The 27,411-nt window shown below is 33.1% G+C and overlaps 1 long non-coding RNA gene across 2 annotated transcripts; it reads right to left on the bottom strand.

The window, feature by feature from the left end:
• Positions 1 to 2,165: 2,165 nt before the first annotated feature.
• LOC128158964 (uncharacterized) lies at positions 2,166 to 8,912 on the bottom strand. Of its 2 annotated transcripts, none has more exons than XR_008240078.1 (4): positions 8,791 to 8,912; positions 3,649 to 3,763; positions 2,368 to 2,518; positions 2,166 to 2,251 (listed from the first exon to the last, which is right to left on the bottom strand). It is a non-coding gene; the product is annotated as an uncharacterized LOC128158964 (long non-coding RNA). The 2 variants fall into 2 exon arrangements; XR_008240079.1 differs by lacking the exon at positions 8,791 to 8,912 and adding an exon at positions 4,002 to 4,103.
• Between the last annotated feature and the right edge of the window lie 18,499 nt (positions 8,913 to 27,411).

Below are 27,411 nucleotides of genomic sequence, written 5' to 3'. Positions count from 1 at the left end.
TCAACATTCACATTTCAAATGTTTATTCAACGTTTGAACAGCTACCTTGTAAACACTTGTCATCTTGATCTGCAAGAACTTTATTCATTCTGGTCCTCCACAATGAAACAATAATGCTTTCCTTTGCTTTGGGTCACTTGCCATCTTTCCAACAGCAAACTGTTCAAAACTCCATTGCCACCTTTTCCACGCCTTATTCAACTGCAAAGGTTCTGCATTTGGGCCAAACTTCTAACTACTTTAAAGGTATATTCGTTTCCTACCTCCAGAATTTGGACCTGAATATCTCATTTGTCTCAACACTGCAAACGAGCAAATTAGGATTACTCTTGCAGCTCTCCAATCGAGTCTATCACTGTTGCACTCTTTACTTTTTCTCGCCAGTGAAGAATATAAAAAATATATTTTTATTCATGGAACATTTACATCTACATCATGCACTTGTGAACACACCTATCAAATCTACCAATGCGCGATTGTCTAAATTTATTAATGTAAAAGAAAACAATGCCACGATAAACCGTCATTATCTTCCACAGTCGTAAAAGCACTGTGAAGATCGCGCTGTAAACTGGTAGCGCGATGAACAGGAAACAGCTATGCAAGATGAGATAGATTTTCAAGTTATGCAGTACCCATTTTTGACAAAATTAATGATCTTTTAGAAACTCCTTTTAATAAAATACACAAACTCCAGCCTTGTGAAATAAAATATTACACAGATTTCCCTTGAAAGAAGTAAGTTAAGTAGAAGATTTTGCATATTAAGTTCCTTAAAATACTACATGTACTCATTTATGTATGTAAAAAACGAGCCTTGGGCATCCATTTCGGGGTAGGGAAATGCTTTAAATTATAGGCTCTCCGTACAAGTCTGGTTGTACGGAGAGCCTATAATCCGTACAAACCTTTCATCAATATTGGAACAAAGACATTGAAATGTCGCGGAATGCTTTATCTGCCAACTCAGTAATGTGGACAAGAGAGTGAAGCACACGAAAAGGGTTTAAACGTTCACATAGCATTTTGTCTCCTACTGGCAACTCATCCGAATCTTGCACCATTTCTGGTAATATTTCACTTCTGTATAACTTCAAAAGTTCATTAAATGTTTTTTGTTGCCGCTCTCTCTGTCATGGTATTCTAATAAAATGAAATATATATGAATAAAATATTCTGAGACATAATGGTGTTCTGTGTCGTGTAGTCTAAAAAATCTCTTTTAAGCCATGTAAAGTATATTCCAGACTTAGTTATCAGTTCCATTAATCCAGAAACAAATGGTGTCCCCATTTATAACATTAATATCTGCACATTCAGATTGATGACAGTGGTAGCTGAGGCAAGCGGTTTCCCTATACCAGCTAGCTTCAGTCTTGCAGCAATGACTTGCATGATTTTCCAGGAGACTGTGTTCACATAATTAAAGTTCCTCTTACTGTGTTCGACAAAATTGTGCAACTCTACCTTTACAAATTCTACAAACCGGTAGGGGACGTGTATTGCTTATGCAATACTCTCAGAATGCTTGTTTCTGATGTTCTCTCTTGAACTTTGTGAGGACGGGATGCTTATTTTGATGTTTTATAGTTCTTTTCCTATCTTTCTTAACACGACACTACCTGTTTCTGGTTTTGGATTTAGCTGTGAGATTTGTGTGTTTGACTGCTGAATTGGTAACACAGATTTTTTGTTTCAGAATTTATCAAGGTTCTTTTCTCCTTTTTGAGTACATTTTTTGTATTAAGTTTTTTTTTAAAGTCTCTGATAATCTCTTGACTTGTTAATAACAAATATTAAATTTTTGGGAGGCTCCATCTATTACGTTGGCTTTTTTAAAGACAGTGATTGTGACTTTAATGATTTCCCATTTTTCAGAAGTGCATTAAAAGTCAATATTTCGAAAGTGTGTGTTTGTTTTTGACTGGAACTTCAATTCAATAAATGCAGTCCTAGTGTTTTCTTTAAATGGAACTTTCCCCCCTCTAGCTTTTTCATTGGTTCAATATGGTTCTCATAGAATAAATCAAAACAAAATACTCTTATGTTATCTAATACATGAGTTTTAAAACACAAATATTACAATTCCCATACATGTGGATTATGTGTTATTTGAAATATATTTCTTACATTGATATATTTAATTCACATTTTAAAAACAAACACTTTAGTATAATTGGGACTACATGCAGGTGGTTTTTCAGAATCGGAGTCGGAGAGATAATCACTGGATTCAGAAGTTAGTGTCCAACTGTTGTAAAAAATAATAATACACAAATGTAGGGTTTAGTTTTACTAGTTTTATTTTGTACTTCTATTATCATTAATAAAAGAGTTACTTTAAATAATATTTATAAAATAAATTACCCCTTGAGAGCCTTCAATATCTGATTCTTGTAATGATAAAACTTCTTTCTTGAACTTGGAGTTGGTGGAATAATATTAATGCCAGTTGATGATTCCGAGTCTGAGTCCAACTCTGTCTCAGAGTCGGAGTCTTAATGTCCAGAAATTTGCTCTGAGAAAACGACATCACCAATCAATATTTTGGTTTGCAGGGTTAAAGTGTTAACAATTATAAGTTGACAAGGGGCATTAGTCTGAGTAGAATCTTCTGAAGAAATTCGGGTTAGTTGTTTTGATACCGTAGCAAAGATAAGTATTCCTTTTAAAGGAATGATCGGCATGTAATAACATTGGTAAGCTTTGTGAATGTTTTACTTAGCATTACGCTACATGTAGTAAGCTATATTTAGCATTTTTATTGATTTCTGAACAAGCAAGGCATAAATATAAGCTTTACTTTTGGTAGGCGCATATTATACTTCCGATAAATATACTAAAGTATATGAAAAGAAAGGCGTGATTTTGAATCATCATGTATGTAACTGTATAAATCTTCTTTATTTAAAGGCACGCTGATAAGAGTAAAGATATTAATATACCTTTAATTGAAGATTTAAATGAGGTTGTTATTGCATAGAAAATTAAGTGGTGCAGCGGAGTGCATGCGCAAATATTAAAAACAGGCGGATGCTTCATATAGGCACAATTGTGATCGGCCGAAACCGAAGACGATCACATAAACAGAATTTGATGATAAATGCAATTATGTAATTTGATATATGGATATGTAATAAGAATACACAGGTCAAGTTTGAATTGTGCCTCTTGAATTTCACAGTTTCCGCTCTTTAACTTTTGAGGGGATGCATTTATAAACCTGATATTTCATGTGAAGTCTATTTACAAGAAAGTAAAGATCAATTGTGAATATAATTCCGGTCCAATGATTTGTGATAGACGTATGCCTCTTGAACTTAGAACAAAATGAGAAATTCTGTTTCAGATTTCATAAAAGATTAATTTATAAGATTCAATTTAATAGAATTTGAACTTGGTTTTAGTTCGATAATTTTAACAGAGTATTGCCTCTTGATCGAAAAAGAAAATGAGTAATTTTCATAGATTTGTGATTTATTTTGCAATCAAAAAATTGTTCAATAAAATTTGGCATTTGAAACTTTGGTCGACTGCGGGGGCATTTGTGGCGTTACGAAACATCTTGTTTAGTTAATCATAAATATTGTTGAGGTTAATACACAAGAAATAATATCATTTTTTTTTGGAAAATTATAAAATATTTACCGTAGTCCTCTCGCTAAATCAGGCCTATCAACAATTTCGGCCAAATATGTTGGAAGTCTGGAGAAATGCAAGTCAACATCCGCAACACTGCCTACTGCTCAAACCCAGTATCTTTCTGTTAGATGGTGTATTTCATCAGTTAGTTCATAGGTGTTGTAAAATTTAAAATATGATATTATACATGTGTATTTGAATTTTTTTTTATACATTGGACCTTTTAATTTCATGTTGCTCCAATATTAAATTGCAACTGAAAAAAAATTTATCAGGAAATTAATCTAGGCTTAAACGTGAAGATATCTTGACTTTTGTATTAACTCTGCTAAAATGAACATTTCCTTGTAAATAATTACTCAAGATGATAACTGGCTTAAGTGTATCACAAAGAACTGTTGCAGATGCAATGGTCTTCTTTTCTGTAAGCATGTTTCTGAAATCAAGAATCACATATTTGGTATGGTAATATGTCAATTATCATTTTAAAGACTTCCGACTTCAGTATATTTAGCTGCACCATCTATCTCTGAAATTTTAATTTCTTGGCCAATGCTTTTCAAATTGAGTATGATGCATCTTTGGGATAAGAGGAATATAAATTGTAAATTTCATGACTCTTATCTCATAGGGACTGTAAAATGTAGTGTTAATTTAAACAATACATAAATCTTCCTCTTTACTACAGCTGGAACTTAACTGAAACTGGCCGCATATTTAGATAGACTATAAAGCCCTTCATCTAAATCGTTAATGATCCTCAGGACAGGGATTCCAACTTCAGGGTGTGGCAAAAATGGGCATAACAGTATTAAGGTAGTCAATCCATAACTGAGGTGATTTTAACAATTTTGATTGATTTTAACTATTTTGAATATCCATTTTAAAATTGCTATGAGGCCGACATAAACCAAATTCGGGAACATGTATGCAGTCGACTAAATGAACTTTTTGCACTTGGAACTTTTTTAAACAGTTGTCTGCCCCTTGCAAAAATTAAAAAAAAATTCGATTATCAAAAATATTTGTGGTAAATATTTAATTTTTTCAGCATTGTCGAAGAAAAGAAAAGCTTTTACAATTTCTTACCAAGAGATTTGTGAGAAAATTATTTGTACTATAAAGATATATTTAAAAATGCATTTTTTCCCATAAACTTCAATGTTAACTTCAAGATGGGATAAATTTGTTTAAATTCAAAATTTTAATTTATTTTAAAGATAAATCATTATTATTACATAAACCCCTTAAAACCACACTAAGATATTAGTAATCAAACTTGCAATCTATTGGATATGAAATATGATTTTTATGGATGGACTACCTTAAAGGTCATATGAAACGATATCCTGACCATATTGAGTTATATACGGGAATGAGTTCATAAGTGCCTATTTAATAAGACTGACATTGTTTTTTGGATATTTTATGCAAAATGTGAGCGCCACAGTCGATCAAAATTACTTAATCGGGAAAAGGAACATTGACTTACGCGGCTTACCTCCCTTGCTTATGACGTCAGTAAGACCCAATCGCCTCATAAAGATATGTTGTGAATACAAATATCCATGTCATTTTGCAGCATTTTAAAAGAAAAAAAATACTATTTAATATAAAAACGTGTATAATTATACAATAATCAACCACGTCAGTATTTTTTCTCTCAAGAAATGAAATCGTGTGCGTTTTTATTTACATGTAATAGTGTGTACATAATGATATTCAGTTTCGAGACTGCAGGGAGAATAAATGATTTTCTTCATAGATCCACATGCAAGTATAATATAATTTTAATATAAGCATATTTATATGTTTTATTTTGATCTTTTTAATGAAATTGACAAATTCAAAAATAAGTCTGATCGTTTTTTCCCATTTGCACGTTCATGCAATTCATTAAGATTTTTTTTCTAAACAACTTGTAGGCCTAATTGTGCCTCATTCGCTTCACGATTATATTGTTTGTGTTTCACTTTCAAATTCACAAATATGTTACCATTTAATTATTTTTAGTCTAAGAGAAATTTCTTCAAATGTTTTGTTTTTGAAACGTGTACTTGAATGTGCCGTGTTTTGATTTTAAAACGTGTATGTGAGGTGTTTGCTCACAGATCCCTTTTATCTCACTTTCTTCCGCAATGTTTTCTTTCGGTTTTTTTTTTTATCATTATTGATGCTTGTTCTTAATAAAATCTGTTGATTATCTTCACATTCGTTCACAACTATTTTTATCAAACAACCGATTTATTTTACCGATACATTTCTAAATCCTTAAATGCCATATTTCCGCGATCTAATTTAATAAAACGTTAATACACGTGTACACAAATTATTTTCTAAAGATATTGCTACATGTATATATCAATAAGTCAGAAATTTATATTATTTCGAAATAAAATTTAAGAATAATTTTGCGGCATTTTATAGCAGCTCTTAAATACAAACTATGTACACAATGCCTCAAACATTTTCATTGGCCTGCCTTATATACTTTTTTATGTGACAAGATAAATCAAATCAATTTAATTGCTTTAATTCCCTTTAAATGTAGCTCAATCATTATACGTACCGAAGAAGAAAATGATGTTTCTATTTCAAAAGAATAAGGTTAATTCATTAATCAGCTGTAAATGTTGGAGCATTTCTTTCGTTAAATTTCCACTCCAGTATGGGATCTTCATCGTGATTTTACTTTTGTGAGAAGCTGATATTAGATTTATTCATTCAAGAACGATAAGCGGGCAAGAATTTTTTCAGGTGCTCAGTTTTCACGGTTATTTCTATGTAATGCAAAGGCAAAAAAATCTTACATCATGTATTTTAACATTTGTTTATACCAAGTTTTATATTCATGAATGAAAATCATAGTGTTAAAAATCGTTTCATATGACCTTTAATGAATAAAATGTTTGACCATTTTTTATGTTCACTAACAAGAATAGAAACTGATGACTGGCTGTATATTTTGAAAGACCATCAGCTGACATTTTTTTTATTAAATTTCATGACACCTAAGGTAAGGATTATGACTTAAAGGATGTACATTATGTTTAAAATTCTTGTAATTCTAAGAATTCGAGGGGGTGGTGGTGTTGAAACTATTTATTTTTCGTTGGTCATATCTAATAATTAATCGTTGTAAATAATATAATTTAGAAGTTCAATGATTGAAAGAATAATACAGGAATTAATTTTTATTATATACAACCAATTTTTTTTTGGTGAAGTTTTTAAATAAACAAAATTAAGACTTGCTGATTATTATGTAAAACTCGACTGCCCCCCCCCCCCCCCCAAAAAAAAACCTGATGTGTTTAACGGGTTCTATGGCTTGAGGGTAAAATATTTGATAGTGTCTTCTCATTCATTGGGTGAATACTGAAATGCTTAACGAGGCCGGGTGTAATTTGTTCTGCCCTAGATTTTTGAACGAATTTTTTATTACATGAATTTCTACTAACATAATTATTATTTTATGATAGAAAAAAATAAGACATTTACCATATTGTTTGTTTAAGGGGGCATCTCAAAGTTTCTTAATTTTTAACATAGGATCCAATGGGATTTTGCTTGAAATGTATCGATTTTGCACATATATTAAAAACTTCTGCCCTAGGGATTTCTTTTTCTGTGTACATATTAAAGTTATTGCTAAAAGGCATCAAATGGTCGAATAAAAAAAGCATTTCACCTCCTGGTTTGTACCAGGGGTCTTATCAAAGTTGGTTTTTTTGTATGCCCAATTTCTCAGAGTAGGCAGATAATTATGGCTTTTTTTATTTGACAAAGGCGGAAATGGCGATCTTTTTAGTATTATTAAAATATTCAGAGATATATAGTAATAAAAAAATATATAACATCACATATTAATATGAAATACATGGTTACTGTCTTGAAATATATGAATTAAGCAATATTTAGGCTTAGAAAATATTTAGGTTAAGAAAACGTGACAGAGGGTCAGGCTTGCTGAACTATCTTAACGTTTTCCTTAAAGCTGACATGTATTCATGAATACGCATCATTTCCCTTTTTCTCCGACTAACGTCATATTAGTTGTCGATTTCTATTGTTCTGCTTATCGCTACACACCCCCTATATAAGGCCGAGAGCACTATTCATGCTTCACCGCATTCAGGTATTTCATTCACCCAAACACGTTACCTTGGACGAAAAGACGTGTAGAAACACTTTGGGAACAAAAATAATATGACACCACCTTCGCTGGCAAGGCATATCAAATGAATGACGAAACAAGACAGACTGAAATCCAGCCACAAATACTTCCAAAATCCTCGATAAGTGTAGACCGTTTTCCTGTGTATATTATAACATCGCACATGCGCAAACTGCACACTGTGGCAGATCGAGCAATGTCAATGATCGCATGGATTTTAGAAACGGAGCGTTTTTGTAGGAACGGATGGAAACGATGTAACGTTGTTTCTTTCTTGGATTGACTATCATTTAGCTACTGTGTTTGATGTACTGCCGCCGGGGTTTTAAAAATGATGCAGACGTTATGCATTCTGTATGAACGGCACACGTGTTCGATGTGCTACAAATGATAAAATAAAGATGAATATGAGCCAGAGAATGAAGACCATAAAGGGAATATCAACTAGCTTTTAAAATAAAAGAGACAGTTATTGTTCAAGACCGTGAGATTTCACGTGGTTGAGATGTTCTTATGTCTCTTATTAAGGAACTAAAATCTAAAGGGTTATACAGCCAAAAACTGGAGCAGATCCATTTACAGCTGCAGCAGATGAAATCCAAAAGCATTTTTTCAAAAGGATAACTTGTAGCATGTTAAAGTAAATTTGCACGCAAATATATTGAATTGAATAAAAGTACGTCTTAAAACAAATTTTTGAACACTCTTAGATTTTTATATTTTAAAACAAATTCATGATCATTGATTCATGCAAGAAGGTTAAACAATTCCTTATACTTTGGTCGGAGATCAAGAGAAGAATATAGACAGCTCAGATGGGGAGACGTAAAAATAAACAAGGGAACCTCTAAGCAGAGCATCCCCTCGTGACATGAATGTGGGGAATGCATTATTTAGAATATATAGTTATGTAAATGAGGAGATCTCATTCTACTAACTCTCCATTACTACAAAAACTAGTGTTTCTTTACCTGTACTAGTTCTAAATCCAAAAATTTCAAGTTGTTGATTTGAACTGCTTACTTTCACTTTGGTTTCACAGAAGTGAAGCGGAAGTAGTTATTGTCAAGTCGTACATAAAATTTCTGTATAAAACTGTGTTATTTTTACTATAAATTAAAAAGTACTCAACTAACTGACTTGAAAAATTATCAGGCTTTATCCTTTTACCATGCCAAATACTTTTACGAATTTTGATAAATATCCGTGCAATTGTTTTTCTTTAAACTTGCTTCCAAGCTGAACACACATACACACGCACAGCACCGATGCTATATCCCCTTCGCAACAAGTTGCGCGAGGGGGTAATAACAAACTTTCAAACACACATTGCATTTGTTTTAATCTTTTACAATGAGGCATATTTGTGCAAAGGTTGAGGAAAATCTATTGGAAGGTTTTTTTTTAATTTACTAGAAAATTGAAATAGAGTGCACACACACACACACACATACACACACGCGCGCACGGTAGCGATACTATATCCTCTTCGCAACAAGTTGCGCGAGGGGATAAAAAAACATATTAAAGGTAAAAAATAATGCCTTGAGCACATGTATACAGAACGACTTGCAGAAACATCAATGGGCATGCCTAGGATGTTTAGACTATTTGGTGCCAATTGTTTGCAGGGCTGGGTACTTCAATGTTTGTAAAGAAATATTTAATGCACAGTTCAGTTCTACAAGAAATACGACCGGCACCGCCCAGTACAAATGACGGACCCAGAAAGTCTGGAATTTTTTTAAATTTTTTAAAATAATTAACAATGATGTTTGGTATATATCAATCAGACAATGGGTAAGAAACCCCTGTCCAAAAGTGCGACAAGGCCAGAGTAGAATGTCGGAAAACGAATCGCAGCTTACAAAAAATAAGCTACTCTCTGGTGCACGCTGAATCTCTACCTTCCCAAGGAATGCAAATCAGCGACCAGAAAATATATAATATATAAACACTAATTATTACAACTCTGATTACATGTATATGGAACAACATCCTCTGTGGGGTATTTTCTTAATTAAGATGCCTTCAATGATATCTTATTGGGACTGCTTTGGGAGAAATAGAAAACTTAGAATTTAGATTTAAAGCCCCAATATTCCCCAAGGTAAGTTTCCCCTAGTTTTAAGGAGCGACAATGATATACAATGTGACAATATCATTTTGCATGAAAATTCTAACCAGGACTAGATATCATAGGACTATATTTGACGAAAGTGAAATTTGCTATAATAAGAATTAACATTTAACTATGCTTCTTGATTTAATTAATTTATTGCGTAAAGCTTTCATTTGAATGTTTTTATTAAAAATATTTGTCTTTTATTATTAAAATTATTTATGATAATTTATATTTTCTAAAAGTACACGGTATAAAAATCATGACAATTTTGGTCATTTCATCACCCCGAGGTTGCTATTATCAGCCTGATATCCGAACCATCTATGAGGTCGATAAGCCCGATATACTTCCGTAGTCAGTCGGTAACAAACCTATTAAATATTGGTATGGTCTTAAATATTCAAAGTGGCTTCACCCATTATAATTACGCCCTTTCATCATCATAGAGCTCCTGGCATTAAAAGTCTACAACTATTTTTTGGATGACTCTGAGAACAAATTATTAACACAGATAAAGTATCACGCTCTAGTAAAACAAATTCTTTTCCAAAAACATACATGATTATCCCGCATTCGCTACATATGTATCGCTAAAAATGTTATTGAAACAATACTTTGTTCACTTCTACTAACTATTGATAATATCCTATAAAAATGCAAATAAAAATTTTAACAATTAAAAGTGTTTTATTAAACTTTTAAAAATATGCTGACTGTGCTTCTGGCGGGAGGCGGCAAAAGAATGGTACATTAAAGTGATTGCGATTATTATATTGTTACTTGAAAGCCTGTTACCTGAAGGTGAGTTGCGAATAATTATGCTATGCATAAAATCCATACCTCTGTTTTATTCAATGAAATCATTAATTGATATCAAATATGATATTTGAATAAGGTACGTAGCACAGAAAACCTAACCTACATTTTTTTTCTGGAGTTATTATGTTTATTTTAAATCGAGAAATAATGTGCAGTATCTTAGACTGCCTTTAGTAAATAAATCGATGTACATTTCAGTACTAGTGTATTTAAATATACACAAGCCAATATAGTCATACTTATCAATTTCTTGCTAGTCGCTACACCCACTCATTCAAATAATAAACATAAGCCGTTTACCTCACACGTGTTCGATGTGCATGCTAAGAAGGGCAGCACTGTCTGCAAAATAATACGGATACCTTGAAAATTCGTTCAAAGAATGAATATATTTTGTATTTCATTGATTGTTGTTTCCTTTATTCTTTATTTCATCATTTTACTTCAATGTGTAGTTCATGCATTTAGACGTCCATGCAACCTGAATGCCTCGATCGGAAAGCAACCGACCGTAACTTTCACAACCGGTATATATACCCCAGTGGCAATAGAGGAGCGATCGAAACTAATATGGCGACCAAAAGCTTTTATGAATTCATGTCAGCTTTAAGCTTGTTTGTCAGTAACTTGCCTCGCCTTAGAAACTATTCATACGAAGAGCATGCTGTTGTGTATCGAATTAAATGAGACAAAAATCAGATATAGTTTTCTATGTAAAACTACGAATACGACATATTTTGAAACAGAGTAATACTTACCTTGACTGGAGGGACGGTGTAATGACCTGATGTGTGAAATGTCCTGATGAGATATATTTTGTAAAATAAAACATTTAAGAAAATGCACCTAATAAATTTATATTTAATGTTATTAATTATATTTTCTTTCCATTTAAAGCTGAACACCGGTCGTAACTAGGCACTGTCTACCAATTTTTTTTACCACTGCTGTTCACCTGTGTGGACGTACATCTTGTTTCGCAGTGCTACTCGGTCGCGATAAAATTATGAAATTTATCACACTTTTTTCAAGCCAGGAGAATACTAATATCAAATAAATTTGTCAATGCATTATTTACAAACAGAATATGCTCAAAGAATAAGAAATAAATGCAGAAAATCCAAAGACCACGAAAGGAAAATTACACGTCGGCCACGAGTTTCAGATAAGCAATCGGGTGTAACGAGCGGTGTTCAGCTTTAAGTAAAAGTTTTGTTGTAATTATTTATAACAAGATGTAATTTATAATCTCTATTCCAAAGTTTTTAATGAACTGATATTTTGTGTAATGACCTGATGGCACTTTTTCTCGTTTTGCTTTAAAAATATGGATAGAAATTATTTTTTGACGCTTGATTTATAATAACAAATTTATTATCTATGATATATAGTAAAAATCTTGTAAATGACGCCAAACATCACATTCCTCTTCTTTCCGGCCTTGCAACCGACCATTTCCTGCATTAACTTGGGAAGCCAACACTTAGTGCAATCATTATTAATGTCGATATAGTTTACTTTCTTCTTATTCAGTTTTGCTTTCGTTTCGATAGGAGGGAAGGGTGTAAAAAGGTCCTTTTTCAGGCAATACACTAAATTGTCTCGGAGATATTTCTCGTTATACATCAGGAGATCTTTGCCGATGTAATTACTATAGCAAAACTGAGCAAGGTTTGCTAAGACAAATAGCCCGCAGTCGACGCCATTGGTCTGCTGTTGAATAGACGATATGCGAACTGTAATATTGTTAAAATCTCCATATTAAAGACTTGCTGCTGGAGACACGACTTTCTGAAAGGACTATATATGGTTTGAGCCTAAAATGGCCCCTATAAATGAAAATTGTCATTTTACTTCAATTCTTTGTTTTATATGTACAAATATACATTTGAAGTTTTTTCATAATTTTCATTTTGATTTTAGTGCCCACAATTTAAATATATGACATCATAAAGTTTACCTTTTCCCGCCATTTTCTCATTTTAAGCATAAACGGCTTGTTTTGAAGCAGTTTTTCCTTAAGGAAACATTGAGCGACTGCATGAACAAACAAAATATTTTCACCAAAGATGTATCTATCCTATACTTATAAGTGACAAAAAGTTCGTTCTTGTTCAAAGAGTCGCTCTATCTTTCTCATTCGAAAAAAGATAAGAAAAATGTCAATTCTTGACTGATTTTGAATGAATTGTAAAAATAGCGTCACTTCTGACGTCATATACTGCCAGTGAGTGCATATAAATCAAATAAATAGGTGAAAAACATATTTTATGTCAACTCTTTTATAAAATATCACAACAAATTATTGTACCTGAATCATTTTAAAAATAGCGAATTATGGGGGCCAAATTTGACTAATATCATATATAGTTCTTTGAAATGATATTTTCATTTTAAGCTGTCCTCATCCCACACTGGAATTCTTTCGGTTGTCTGCAGACATTGGATGTCAGGAAACTATCGTTTTATCATTTGCTAAACATGGTTCATGATGTCAGAGCAGAGTTCTTTGTTGTTGCTTATCGTGTTTTTATGCTCTTCCGTTAAACTGCCTTCCCAAAATGTAGAATTGGCGTCTGTATCTGGAATTGTTCTCTTCTTGGCTGGAAGACACGTTTCTTCTTGTTGTATATTCGATGTTTAAAATCTTAATTTCTTTTTGGTTTTGTGGTGTTTTGGTGAAGTAGAGTGCGCTTTAGGGTTGTTAGATTTCAGCTTTTTCTTTTATTAGCGTGTTTGGTTCTGCGTTTTGTTCTTGAATGGAATCTGGATGGAGCCGGATGGACAGTTGTGTTTACGTCTTTAGTACGAGGCTTTTTCCTTCGTGATTTATTGTCACTTCTTTTCAAACTTGTTTTATAGAGCGAACTTAAACTGACTTCACGGTTGTCTGCATCAACTGGGAGACCAACAAACATTCGTACTGCAAGATGATGGTGGCATTTTGTTGATAACGAACACGGGCATATCTCCGTGTGCAATGTAACAAAATATTTCTTGTCATTGTGAACTATATACGCATTGCATTCCGGAACATGTGTAACACCTTTTATTATCGAAGATATACTTCGCCAAGGATGTTTTACTCAATTCCTTAGTATCCCTGTGGTACATGGACTTTTCTTCGATTTTATCTGTTTGACTTGGGCTATCTTCATGACTGGAAGAGGTATTGAAACTCGGCGATTGTGTCTAACAATAAGCAATGGGATTCTCTTCCTGATAGTTGTTATCATCTACAGATGGTTGTTTTCTAGATATTGTTGATTGACGATTTTACTTATTCGAAGATTTCGTCAGGATTTACAATTTTGTACGGTACTCTGATCTCATCCTTGTTAAGACGAGCTTTCATGTACTTGGACTTAAATTTGTAACACCCAATTCTAGCCAGTCTTATCTGGCATTTTACAAAATAGTTATTCTGAAGGTGAAACGAGTTAAGCATCATGCAGTCAACTGGAAGTTCTTGCCAACCTGTCATTTCAAAACTGCATTTATGCTTTCGGATGGGTTCGTGATCCCTGAATAATCCATCGTCCAGAACACGATAGCAGATCTCTCTTCATATGCCGACCGAAATACTCTTTAGCCTTTTCCACCCACGTTGCTGTCAAATTCTCATTTACTTTTTTCTAATTTGTCCTCATTTTAGCACTGGGCAATCTTTAGTTAGTTGAATGAACAAGTAAAATTATAAAATGGTGTATAGCTTTATCAAAAGAACGTGGGTGAATAAGCCGAGGCATAAAACCACTTAATTCCATTTGAAAAACCAACATTTATTCTTTACAAATCACTTTTGTTACATTTTTTAAACCTATGTATGCATTTGCATTCAGTATTGCCAAAACCTTAAAAATTGACTTTAAATTTTCATGGTATTTAGACATTATAGCTGTTTGGTCCGGTTTTTTGATATTACAGTATCAAATAATTTTCCAAACAAACCATTTGTTTTAGAAAGTAATGGACTCTCTCTTATTTACACCAGCAGAATCGGTCTCCTTTCAAAGTTACAAATATTCAAAGTAAATAAAAATAATTTCTTTTTGGGCGAACGAAAAAATAAACTAAAATGCATCATGGGATCTTTAGAAAAGGGAACTGTTTGGTTCCGTCCCCCAAATGATTGGAGTTATACAGCCCGCTTGCTATACATTGATTGTAAACAAAGCAAACCTCAGAAATTTTAGCAAACAAAACGTACATGTACACAGGTTTATTGTAATTTGCCTGAACATTATGACCTTTATTTATAGCGATGTCAAAATCGTAATACAACCATACCCGACGTTAGGAGTGAATTTTAACATGAGGCGAAATAAAGCTTTACCCATTTATGTCGTTTGCTTTGTAAACAAATTTTGTACATATTTTTTTTATTGAAATTTGGCTCAAGGTATTCGATGTATAACGACCACATTTTGTACCTAATAAATGAATGGTCCGATATTCTTAATCATGATATCATTTTGAAGGTTTTATAAAATAAAATTACTCCACCAAAGGAATTTTCAAAATATTAATTATGGTCCCACTAATTACACCTTGAATTTTGCATTGAAGTCTATGGGCAACGTGTGTTTTATTAAGATATTGTGAAAAGTAACGTAAAATTAGTAAAAATCTCTTGGTTAATACATGTATAAACTTTCTCTTTATTAAAATATGAAATAAAATGAATCATTTACCGCAGATACTTTGGCGAAATTAAAATTTTCGTCTTTTTATCAAGGGGAGATAACTCAAAAAAATTTTAAAGTGCAAAATGACCGGCTTTTGTTGTTAGTCATGTGAATTTGGTTCATTTCACTTTCATTGTTATCTAGCAATACATATTTAACTAGTTTAAAATGGTTCAAAATTCTTCAATACCCCTTCATTATACATTGAATACCTGAATTGACTGGGAAAACTACTGCAGTGTCTATTATTATACATATACTTAGCATTACCATCGTTTAGAAACGTGCATAAAATTTGATATAAAATCGGACTAAGCAGCTTTAAAATATGTACTTGTATATGCTAATTGAGCAAAAGGATGCTAATAAAATTCAGACTATAGTTTTTTTAAAGAGTGGGTCATCATACATGTACCAATTTTTAAAGAACGTGTACTGATAAAACATGTAAATGTGTATCTTTTTCTATTTAAAATAAAATGGTACTAAGACCCACTCTGTGGTAAAAAGCAAATTGTTTTTTTCCTTCAATATTCCTGATGACCATCAAATGGCATTTGCACAATACTTGATTGAGTTTGTTTTTTAAAGGGAAAAAAATTAAACCATGCGATTCCATGATGTAGTGGTTAGCGAGAAGTTCTTGTTACATAAGTCCTTAACAAAACGGTGCTACATATTGAAACGGAGGTTTGCCAAGAAAAAAGTCGCGATTCGCGACCCTTACCAAAATATAAGGCCTCTGGCAAACATGTTTATACATGTACATGCATGCATATTTATTGCAAATAGCGTAATGCTTTCCATTTACATTAACAGAACTGACCAATGATATTACATACCTATCATTTTTTTAAAAGGAATACTTAGATAACTGCTAAATAAGTTATCTTTAGCAGGTACAAAGTATGGACAAAAGATTGGAATTCCTTATTCTATGTACAAGCACATAATAAATTCTCTGGAGATTATTATGTAAGCAAAGGAATGAAAAATTTGAAGTTAATACACAGATTATACTAATTGGTTCATAATCATTTGAAAGGGTTTTGGCCACTTGTGAATATATGCCTAGGCCTATTTTCCCAGGTTCCTATAGGATATAAAATGAAATTATTTGTTCTTTATAGGTATCCGGAAACGACTACTTATCGGCACAAATGAATCCACGAGCGTTCCCTCTCACATCACTAGGGTCGGATTCACAGCTGTTACAACGGATCACCAAATGAATATGGGAATGGACCAAACTGTTCAATTTCCTAAAATTATCACAAATATTGGTAATGGATTTGATTCTTTAACTGGGATTTTCAGAGCTCCCGTTCCTGGTTTATATCTATTTAGCGCATCTATTCTTAGCCATGCTGGAAATGAAGTTCGATGCCAAATTGTACATAATGGAGAAGGACTGGTCTTTATATTTGCCGGAGATACTGCGACATTTTCAACTGGGGCAAAGTCGATTGTTCTGGACCTCGTCAAAAATGATGAAGTATGGATAAAAATAGTTCACAGTGATGATAACATATTTGGAAGTTCTTGGTCTTCTTTCATGGGAGTTCTGATTATTCCGTGAATGTAAAAAATAAATAAATGAGGTCCTTTGTATTTCATATCTACGGTTTACCTTGTACCTTGTATAAATTGTTTCGATATAACAAATAAGTATAGGTACTTCGCTACAAAAACATAAATGTCATGCGTTTAAAGAACAAGGGTTAATTTGGTCGAATCCTGAAAAATAATGAGGTTTATATGAGTCATAGTTGCGAATTTTATCTTTCTTATGAGACATAACTTAATTCATCCGATCATTTCTAACAATCCGGATTTAGTGTTTAAGGAAGTTGGATCCTGCGATCAAAAGTCTTTAAGTTTTTTTCTTAAGTATTTTTTAAAATAGGCACACATACTAGATTAAGCAAATTTCAAAATAAAATTTTGAGTCTATGTGCTTCTTTCAGTGCTACGATGTATTTAATGTGACCTTTCTGCACTGAAAGTGCAAATTGCACATAAATCGCTTTTCTTTCTGTGACTTTTTTATCGGAATGAACCATGACATTTAATACAATTTTATACTATTTAAAAATTAAGATTGAAATAAACAAAAAGTTTGAAATATTTCTTCACCCAATTGATATTTTGACCTTTTTTCCATTCACAATTCAACATGCAATGAAATTATTTAAAAGTCTTAATCTTTTTCTCAAATTATATTAGACTTGTCAGAAAAATCTTTTTAAATTCAGAAAATAAAACCAAAAGTATGGGTTTATGATGTAAAATTTGAGATTTGGCGTGAAATAAGCTGATTTTTCTTGACTTTTATGAAATATTAGTTTAATATGCCAATATACAGTCAAGGGACAAAGCGTTGCGTTTTCTCCGCATGGTCTGTAAAGCAGGGCTGCGCACTATAAATAGACACAACATATCTCTTTTCTAATTTTAACTTTATGATGTAATACTAAAATTGATGACGTACATACAAACGATTTTTGTCTCCAGCTGTATTGTTTGCTGATAAATTTATACGAAAACAGCAGTGCTGAAAGGGAAAAGAATTATCGGTACGAACGTCAGAAATATGATCGTGAAAGCTTACAGAGAAAACAGAAATACATCAGAGTTGGAAAGAACGTTAGGAATTCCTAGATCTACAATACGTAGTATCGTGAAAAAATTTGAAGAAACGGGACATGAAGAAAATCAACAAGGAAGGTGAAGGAAGAGAGTGTTTACGGACAAAAATAAAAACGAACTTTCGCACGTAGTTAAAGAAAACAGATGAAGTACTTACGAAGACATACTTGTAACTGGTATTGTTAATGAGGGCAACAGTCATAGATGTTGTAACAGAACCATAAAATGAAAAATTCAAGAGCTTGGATACAAACGGAGGTTTGCCAAGAAAAAAGTCGCGATTCGCGAGGTCAACAAAAAGGCTCATGTTAAATGGTGTAAGGAGAGGAGAAATTGGACTGTTGATCATGACTGGAATAAATGGGTGTTTAGTAATGAAAGCCGGATAGTAATTGGAAAAAATAAGAAAGTTTATATATGGAGAAAGACGACGAAAAATACAATGCGCAACTTGTGTGTCCGCCATCTCGACGACATCTGAGTATCATGATCTGGGGATGTGTATCTATAAAGGGAGTAAGGAGTTTGACTGATGTAGAAGGTAACATAAATGGCAGAAAATATATTGAAATATTAGACAATAACCTTTTGCCCGTTTTAGCCAGACATTTCCCTGATAACCAATATGCATTTATGGACGACAATGCTCCCGTACATAGAGCCAATTTAGTAAAAGAATACATTGCCGATAACAATATAGTAACAACATCATGGCCTGCCCAGTCTCCTGACCAAAATATCATCGAGAACATTTGGTAAAAAATTAAAAGAACACTGGAAACCCGTGCCGAATTCATTAACACCAAATAACAACTCATGGCGGAAATTCGGACTACCTGGGAAAATATACCTACCGTTTATATTGAGGACCTTTATGCAACTATTCCTGTAGGGATTATTGAGGTTTTAAAGACGAAAGGCAGTCTAACAAAGTATTGAGGTAAGATAAGCATTTATTAAATTTTTAATGCATCCCAATTGTCAAGGTGCGCAAATTCGAAGTCCGGCGGCCATTTTGAAGTGGCGAATAATTACTGTAAACGAACTACACTTGGCTGTGTATTTTTTAGCGCTTTTGGCGGAATGTGGCTTCCGCTGAATTAAGTACATCGCTAAACGACATGCATATATGTATAACAATAGTCATATTCAGGAATACGCTTATTCAAATCCACGCCAAAAACCAATTTCCCCAAATATCGTATACCCCAAATCTAATACGTTTACAGTATGTCCCTTGACTGTATGTCGAAAGAAATATTGAAAAATTGTTAAAATAATTATGTACTTCGGAACAACTCGGAAGATATACCAATGCAGAAACTATCTGGAAATTTAGTCTGCACTGAAAATAAGGAAACTTAAGTTATGGATTTCTAAAACAAATTATTTATGAAAAATGTTAATTTTCTTCCTAAAAACGTTACGCCACAACATATAGTCCCTTACTAGAGTCTATAAATATGTAATTTTCCCTTATCTATTTCATTCAAAATAGTTTAATTTGGCATTGTTAAATATGAATTTACAAAAAGAATTAATATATGATATATGATTTCCAGACTTCACGTGACCCAAAATGGCTACCTAGGAACGAGGAACGAACCTCTTTAAAGCGGTTTTTAAAACTCATAACGTCAGTTTTGACGTTCATATTCTATACGACACGACGTCATTTATTCTTTAAAACGTTCGGTGATAATCGCGTTTTTGTCATTTTGAATTGGTTAATAGTACATATTGAGTACTGAGATGTATGCCATATCAATCCAAAAATAATTATAGAGGTTCTGAGGGTTTTATTCTAAAATATTGCTGTATTAACTTATCCGATCTATATTAGGACCTAATTGTTCTAAACTTGAATATCACTCAAGTATTAGATACTGTTATATTAATTCAAAGCATTTTACAGTAGAAAAAGATCCGAGAGAAATGTTTGAAAATATCCTTAATTAAGCAGTAATTAATTAATGAAGATTGCATAAAGGTCTCTGGCCTCCGATGGACTTTTATGGATCCAATACCTTGAAAAGACTTGGACACGATTTAAGATAAAAAAAATATTGTTTTTATGTGTAAAATGGTTTACGAATGCATTTTTAATGATTGACCAAAATATTGAATGTTAAAGTCAAGTTACAAGCGAGATACAGAGGTAAGAATTGATTGTTATGTATACAAAGCTCGAGTCTTATAGTTGTTTACAAAAAATGTATTGTAGAGAATTACCATTTCTTATACAAAATGACATGTAAAAAACATTTTAAACTAATTCAATATCTTCATAAATACTGTTATCAACAAAAGAAAGAAACATTATGTACATTTGATTGAAATTTACACCAATACAAAACATATGTAAATCAAAGTACTGAAAGTACTGTTAGACGGTGGCGCCGTTTGAAAGTGGCATATTACATGTATGGTAATTATTGTTGTTGAAAATCCACAGCCAGCATCTCATACGTGTACTAATACCTGACGCTTACTCGCACAACTGGACATGGATAATTATGTGGAAATCGTAGTTGTGATCACAATCCACTCTTTACAAATGTTGTGTCTCTTTATCGTCATCTTTTGGGGAAATCCTATAGATTTATCATAGTAGCCTTTGTAGTATAGAAGTTTGTATCTATATGTTTGTATCTATATGTTTGTATCTATATCAGTTGACATTAAAACTCCGTTTTCGGTTATACATGTACTACATGTACGTATTTTGATTGCACCAAAATGACTCATTAAATATGTGGGTTGCCACCACATATCAAATGAATAATTCCAATCCAAAGCGATTTTATCACAGTACGCCCAAATATTTGATTGTATAAAGAAGGGGAATTTTTTGGGGTTTTTTTCTTTTGACCTTTGAGTTGACCCCGCAAAGGGGAACAACTTTTGAAAATTGTGGATTGGACTATTGTGCTTTAAAGATATTGTAGATTTCTCAAAGTAATGAGAACAAATAAAACTTTGGTATCATAAAATACTTATCAGGTTTTTACTAACTATTTGGGCATACATGTAGTACGGTTATTGTCCCTCTCGACAGCATTTTCCCTCAATTTCTTCACGGGGGGAAAAGTTGCATCATCACACTTGCTTGTGGACCATGTGCATCACACTTGCTTTGTCCTCATAGTCAGTTAATAAATTTAGGTGTACAGAAAACGGAATGGTTTAGAAGAACCTGTTTGAGAAAACTGGTATTGCTTCTGGAATGCACGTCATCATGAAACAGAAGAGTCAATCAATATTTTATCTTCGACTTAAGTGGATTATTTCCATTTGCTCGCAACGAAAGTGAATACAAATTTGAAAAAAAAAATCATACAATATTCAGTCGCGGCAGTTTCATTAATCCAAGTTTTAAAGAACATTTGTCTTATTGTATTTAGCTATAGATTTATTCAAATCATTTGAACGAATTTGGGAAAGTCACATGTATATCTTATCGCTTCTCAGTACACTTAACACGCATAATTTACTTGCTACATTAAACTTTTTTTAGTAAACTTATAACAAATATTGATTAATTATTCAAAATTCAAGTTGAACGCATGTTTTTTCTGACCGTACAGCTGTGTATATAAATTTCATTTTATTCTTTGCATGTATTATACAATAGATCTAGGGTTTGCAAATCCCGGCAATATTTTCGGAAAGCTATATAGTTCTGTAGCTCAGCAGAATACTACAGTTATCTATGAAGCACATTTTTTTACCTTCATGTTTCATTATTTATCGCAAATATAGCATGGATGTATACGCTACGGCCGATGTAGCATTTCGTTGAGTGATGACAGGTGTGTATTTCGATTGCAAACTGACGCATTTATATAGGCCCGCCTATTTGTAAATGAAAACAAATGTCTAAGATAGCTCATAATAGAGTTGTACTCGCGAGTTAAAAATTATTTGAGAACAAAAGGGGCGATATTTACGTACATGTGTAATAATGTTATCTGTTAGCGACAAAATCCCCCAAAACCAAAGAAAAAGTTCTCTTATAGCAGAGATGGGCGCATATGGATTAAAGTCCGAATTGTGCTTCGCTCATCGAATTGCGTTATTCAGTTTATTGTGAACAATTCATCAGAAACTGTTAAGTGAACAAAATTATTATATCTTACATTACCGTTCACAATGTACCATAAATGAATATGGAATATTGCATGAGTTGAATCGATTGTTTTTTCTCACAAAAAGCTAGCGTTTGCTGCAAATTAGAGATACACGAGCTGACACGCCGAGAAATCCATAAGACGTTTTACAGCATGTCTTTAATCCCTTATTTGCTTACAAAAAAATTTGAACTGAAAATCTTTGAAGCATCGTAAAATGTGGTTTGTTTATTCATGTATACATGTAAAGTTGTAAAATGGCGACTTGATTGTTGATTTGCACGTGAATTTTCCAATCCGAGGTCGATCGATTAGCGTGTTTGAGAGAAAGTCAGCAGGAAGTAAAGCGTCAACATCAGTAGTAAATATTGTCTGATGAATATTGAGGTGCCTGTAATAAAATTAATGTTCCTACAGACTGAGTGGGTTACAAAATTAGGTAAATCACAGGTCAGACCAAAATTAAACACATTTGTATCGTAAATTTCAAGCTTTTTGTATGTTTAAAAACACATGCACACTTGTAGAAGAAAGTGTGCCATTGATCGGTTTAAGTTCAATAAAATGTAATATAAGTAATATTCATTGTCAGTATATGTTGTGAATTCTTTAGAATAAGCTACAACAAAAAAAAAATATTCTGCCTCAACTAAAATTAATGCGTTGAAAATGACTGAATTTATCGATGAAGCATAATTGCTGAAATATGAAATGGCAAACCTGTTTAAAAAAAAAACAAGAAGCGATTATTGTGAGATTATTTAAATATAGGTACAAAATGATTAGCAGCTTTAATGCTTAAAATATCTGATAAGATTAAAATTAGTTCTCATACTGAATTCGACATATAGATAAAACATTGCGTGTAACACTGCATACCGAACAGAGTTATCGTTCCTTATCCGCTAGGGTCCCCGTGAGAAATACTCTTCCGGTCAGGACCGTAGCAATAGACCGTGGCTATTTATAGCCACCGTCTAAAAATGACAATATTCGAGCTTTGTTTACAAAACAAAGAATTATGAACCCTGTATCTTGCTTATAACTTGATACTTGACTTTCAAATTTTAACATAGCATTATAAACTTCTATATTTATCAGTATAAACATTGAAAATAAAAAAATAAAATTTATAAATTTTAAGTCAAATCGTGTCCAAGTTCCTTTAAAGTATGCAGCCCAGTGTAAAAATTGTCCAAATTTCTTCGAAGATGTTTAGTTATGAATATTTCCAGTTAATTACAAAGATGTCAAAATATCATTGATATTTGAAGCCTTTAAAATAAACATAGTTTTGAAAGTTAATACGACAAGAGTATGTCTTTAAAAACGCCAGAAAAAGCGATGTCGGCTGACCGCACTGAACAGCGCACCTAAAAAAAAATCTTGAGTTGACTTTGGTGAAACATCGACAGCAACGGTGCAATTGGCTTAGCAAACTGGAAAACATCGAAATATTTCACGATCAGTTTATCAAAAGTGGCACAATGGATATTTTGATGGAGGCTGCGTGTACCCTCTGAACAAACGGTTAATGCGCCTTATTACTCCAATATAGGAATGTAAATTACTATGATTTTTATATACACACATAATAATATCTATAGTCAATATTAAAATATTATTATAACAAGGGCACCGCAAAGCGGAGCATCCCCTCGCGACATGACTTGTTGTAGGGGGAAATGCATTATTAAGGAAAATACATGATGTAAATTTTTCAGATCAAAATTTATCAGATCAAAATAAATATGAGACAAGTATTTCTAAAAACTATTTTGAATTCATAATATCTATTTTATCCTAATCCCCAAGCTTTGTGGTGTATAAATTGGGGGAGAGGGGGCGGGGGTTACATGTATGTGGTTGCACAGTTTTCCTATTCCTAGCAGAAACTCAACACATGTACACATGTTCTTTAAAGTTAAATAATTTAGATTCATTAAGTGACATTTATTTTTATATAAGCATACATAAACGATCCGTACATAATATGAAACGTAGCTGAAGATTTAGCGATCTGTAGTCTGCTCTGATGGACAATTCTAGTTCCTTGTGGTATGTCAACCCATAGTAGGAGATATGCAGCTATTATTAATATGAAACAATCTTCGCGTGATAAATGTGTGATATCTGTCAAAGTCTGCTCTTTATTTTGGACTAGTTCTATTGTACATGGAAGTAATACGGGAAAATTTGTCCGAAAGTCAACTGTTTGTTTCGATGTCAATTGGATGACTTTAATTTCTTGCCCGCTTCAACTTTTACCTATGGGCAATCTTCTAACCCTCCAATACTACAAAACGTTTGCTTTTTTTACCTTTGATAGATAAAAATCCCAAAAATATCAAGTTGTTGATTTGAACTGCATGCGGTAGCGATTTACTTAAAGTCGTACATAAAATTACCGGAAATGTCTATTGTCAAGTCGTACATAAAATTAATGTTTTAACTTTGCTTTTTTACGATAATTTAAAAAAAATTGAATCAATTGACTTGGAAATCAATAGGGTTTGTACTTTTACCATGCCAAACAAGTGTACAAAGTTTGATGAGTATTCATTATAGGGTTTTCTTGGAATTTTGCTAAAGAGCTGACAATGGACACACTCACACATACATACATACATACATACATCATGTACATACACACACACGCACAGCAGCGATGTTATATCCCCCTCGCAACAAGTTGCGCGAGGGGATAATAATTTTCTAAGAATAGCATTGTTATTTAATGAAATGAAAGTACATGTGTCCACGAACTTTTTAAGCAACCGTCATTCATCCATATAGTAATGATAAATGGTGCGGTAAAATATTACATAGATTAAGCCATCGCCATTAAGAACAAAATATCTTGATAACAAGGGGGGGGGGGAGGAGCAGATCGACTTATTTTGACATGAAAATGTATGCTGCACCATAAAAACGCGCGTATTTAAGTAACAAAACATCGTCCAGGTGGTCCGCCCAGATGCGTACTCCTTTCACCGATGTGGACTGGTGCCGTGCAAATGCAAGGTACCAAACTTCACTTGTGATATGCGCGCAGCATCAGACGACACGCTATCCAGCCTTGCATATGCAGTACGAGGATTCAATAGCTCCTTCGCCGTGGCGTATCCAACACAGATATTTTTGGACCGAAACGTAGCGACTTCGAATGTTTGCGCTGACGATTTATGGCACATCATTTGATATGAGAATATCATAGGCGCCATTTTCATGTAAATGTTCGTATGAGTACGCCTTAGGCATCTTTACCTGGTAAGTTCCTAATGTAACGTTGCGAAGTTCTTCTTCAGTAAGAACAGGAAAATCCGTAGCTACATCAACAGGATCAATCACTTCCCACAGTGTAGACCTTTCCCATCTCTCATTCTCCACCAATTCCCGCAGCTCATTTCCTTGTGATAAATAAAGCATTTTTGATGCTATCGCCTGGTCATCTTCAGCGGTAGTATTTGTTAGAAATAACGGAAGCGATGTGTTCATAGCCCCCTATGAATGGAATTTGTGTAATATAGACAAAGTCCATTACACGTACCTTTATCACTTTATTCTGCCGGTTGATGACTTCACCACCCAGCACACCTATTCAAAGATTATAAAATACTTATTTTTGATAATTTAAAACAATATTTAGATAAACGAAAATATAACACATAAAATTCAATGATGGATTTTGACAATATTAATTTTACATGCTTATGTTTTGAATCAATTAAAATAATTTCCTTGGTTATCAACCTGGAACTGTAAGATTGCTCGGTTGTGTGTTGCTTTGTACTTTCAAGGAAACATGGCATCTCCATTTGAATGCTTATATCGGATAAAATATCAACTGTCCCTGAAGCCACGATCAACAATGAAAGTGTCACCATCCTGTTACCAGTTCTGCATTTCTTCTGCATATTTGGGAGTTGATTTTAATCAACTCTTCTATGCAGTTACTCAGGCAAACCGAAAGTGAAACAGTGTTTGGACATAAGCACAAATTAACACCGCTCACAACATTTACTTCTAATCAATAAATTCGATGCAATGAGATCTTAAGCATTGTTCTTCAAAGAAATTCATTTATAGATACCTTGTAAATAATCAGATTTTAATTGGTACGAACATTTAAGATATTTTTTGAAGTCGTACATTTTATGTATTCCTACGCCAGAGTTCAATATAGTCTCGTTCAACCAGACTGTCTCCGTAAATCTCCGACAAGCATAGAGTCTCTCTTGCTTGTTGGAGATTAACGGAAGATTAACGGATACAGCTGATAGTCTGGTTGAACGAGAGTAGAGTTCATTTTTGCTTGGATATATACAATTTCTCATAACTATTTCGATAACTAATACGTAGTTTGATGGAGTAATTCTTTGAATATTATACAACATGATTGATATTTGATTTTCACGAAATTCCTGTAGGATTCATATATGCGTAATTCAAATACTTAAAGAAATTTTCTTGCCATGCAAAATAACATATCGTTGATTTTAAAATAAATAACAATCGATAAAATCAACTCCCGTCAGTACTTTGATTATTAATCATGTGTTTGAGGATGTTTGCGTCATTGTTTTTGGAACCTAGGACAAAAATCATTATATCCAGATGTTCTGAAAACCATCGTGGGTTTTTACAAGCAGTCTCTGCTTAGGCTGGCTAAAGGAACGCATGGAAAAACTGAAATTGGCAGACTTTTGGACGTATATCTACATTTCGTCAAACACAAGCAACACTGCGATAGACTTCACAAGACCGGATGAAAAGACCTCATGTGCTAATGGTATTTTACATGTTTGCTTGGCTATGACATCGTACGAAGCCCAAATTGTGGTTTGCTTCATCAGGGAACGTTTGGCGGAGGAAACAGCTCTGTGTACCTAAAAAAACACAGAACTATACATATCAAAAGTTGTCTTTTTTATTTGGTGACTATATTAATGGATGTAATAAACGGTTATAAGGCAAAATTCTCAAGCCTAAAATACCTCCTCTCTCCTCAATAATAGCATGACTAGTACTTATTAACGCACCTGCTATATTTTCATATTGAAAAGGATGACATTCATATTTTGTCTGAGGGACATCTTAATTTCCTCAGCGGATGCTTTTAGATTTTGAAGTATTTATTTCCCCCACAGAAGCCATAAGATCATCAAACTGGGGCTGTGT

The sequence above is a fragment of the Crassostrea angulata genome, chromosome 1, assembly GCF_025612915.1.
Source record: "Crassostrea angulata isolate pt1a10 chromosome 1, ASM2561291v2, whole genome shotgun sequence".
Classification (NCBI taxonomy): Eukaryota; Metazoa; Mollusca; class Bivalvia; order Ostreida; family Ostreidae; genus Magallana; species Magallana angulata.
The sequence above is the reverse complement of the archived record's forward strand: the minus strand, read 5'-3'. Positions and strand labels throughout refer to the sequence as shown.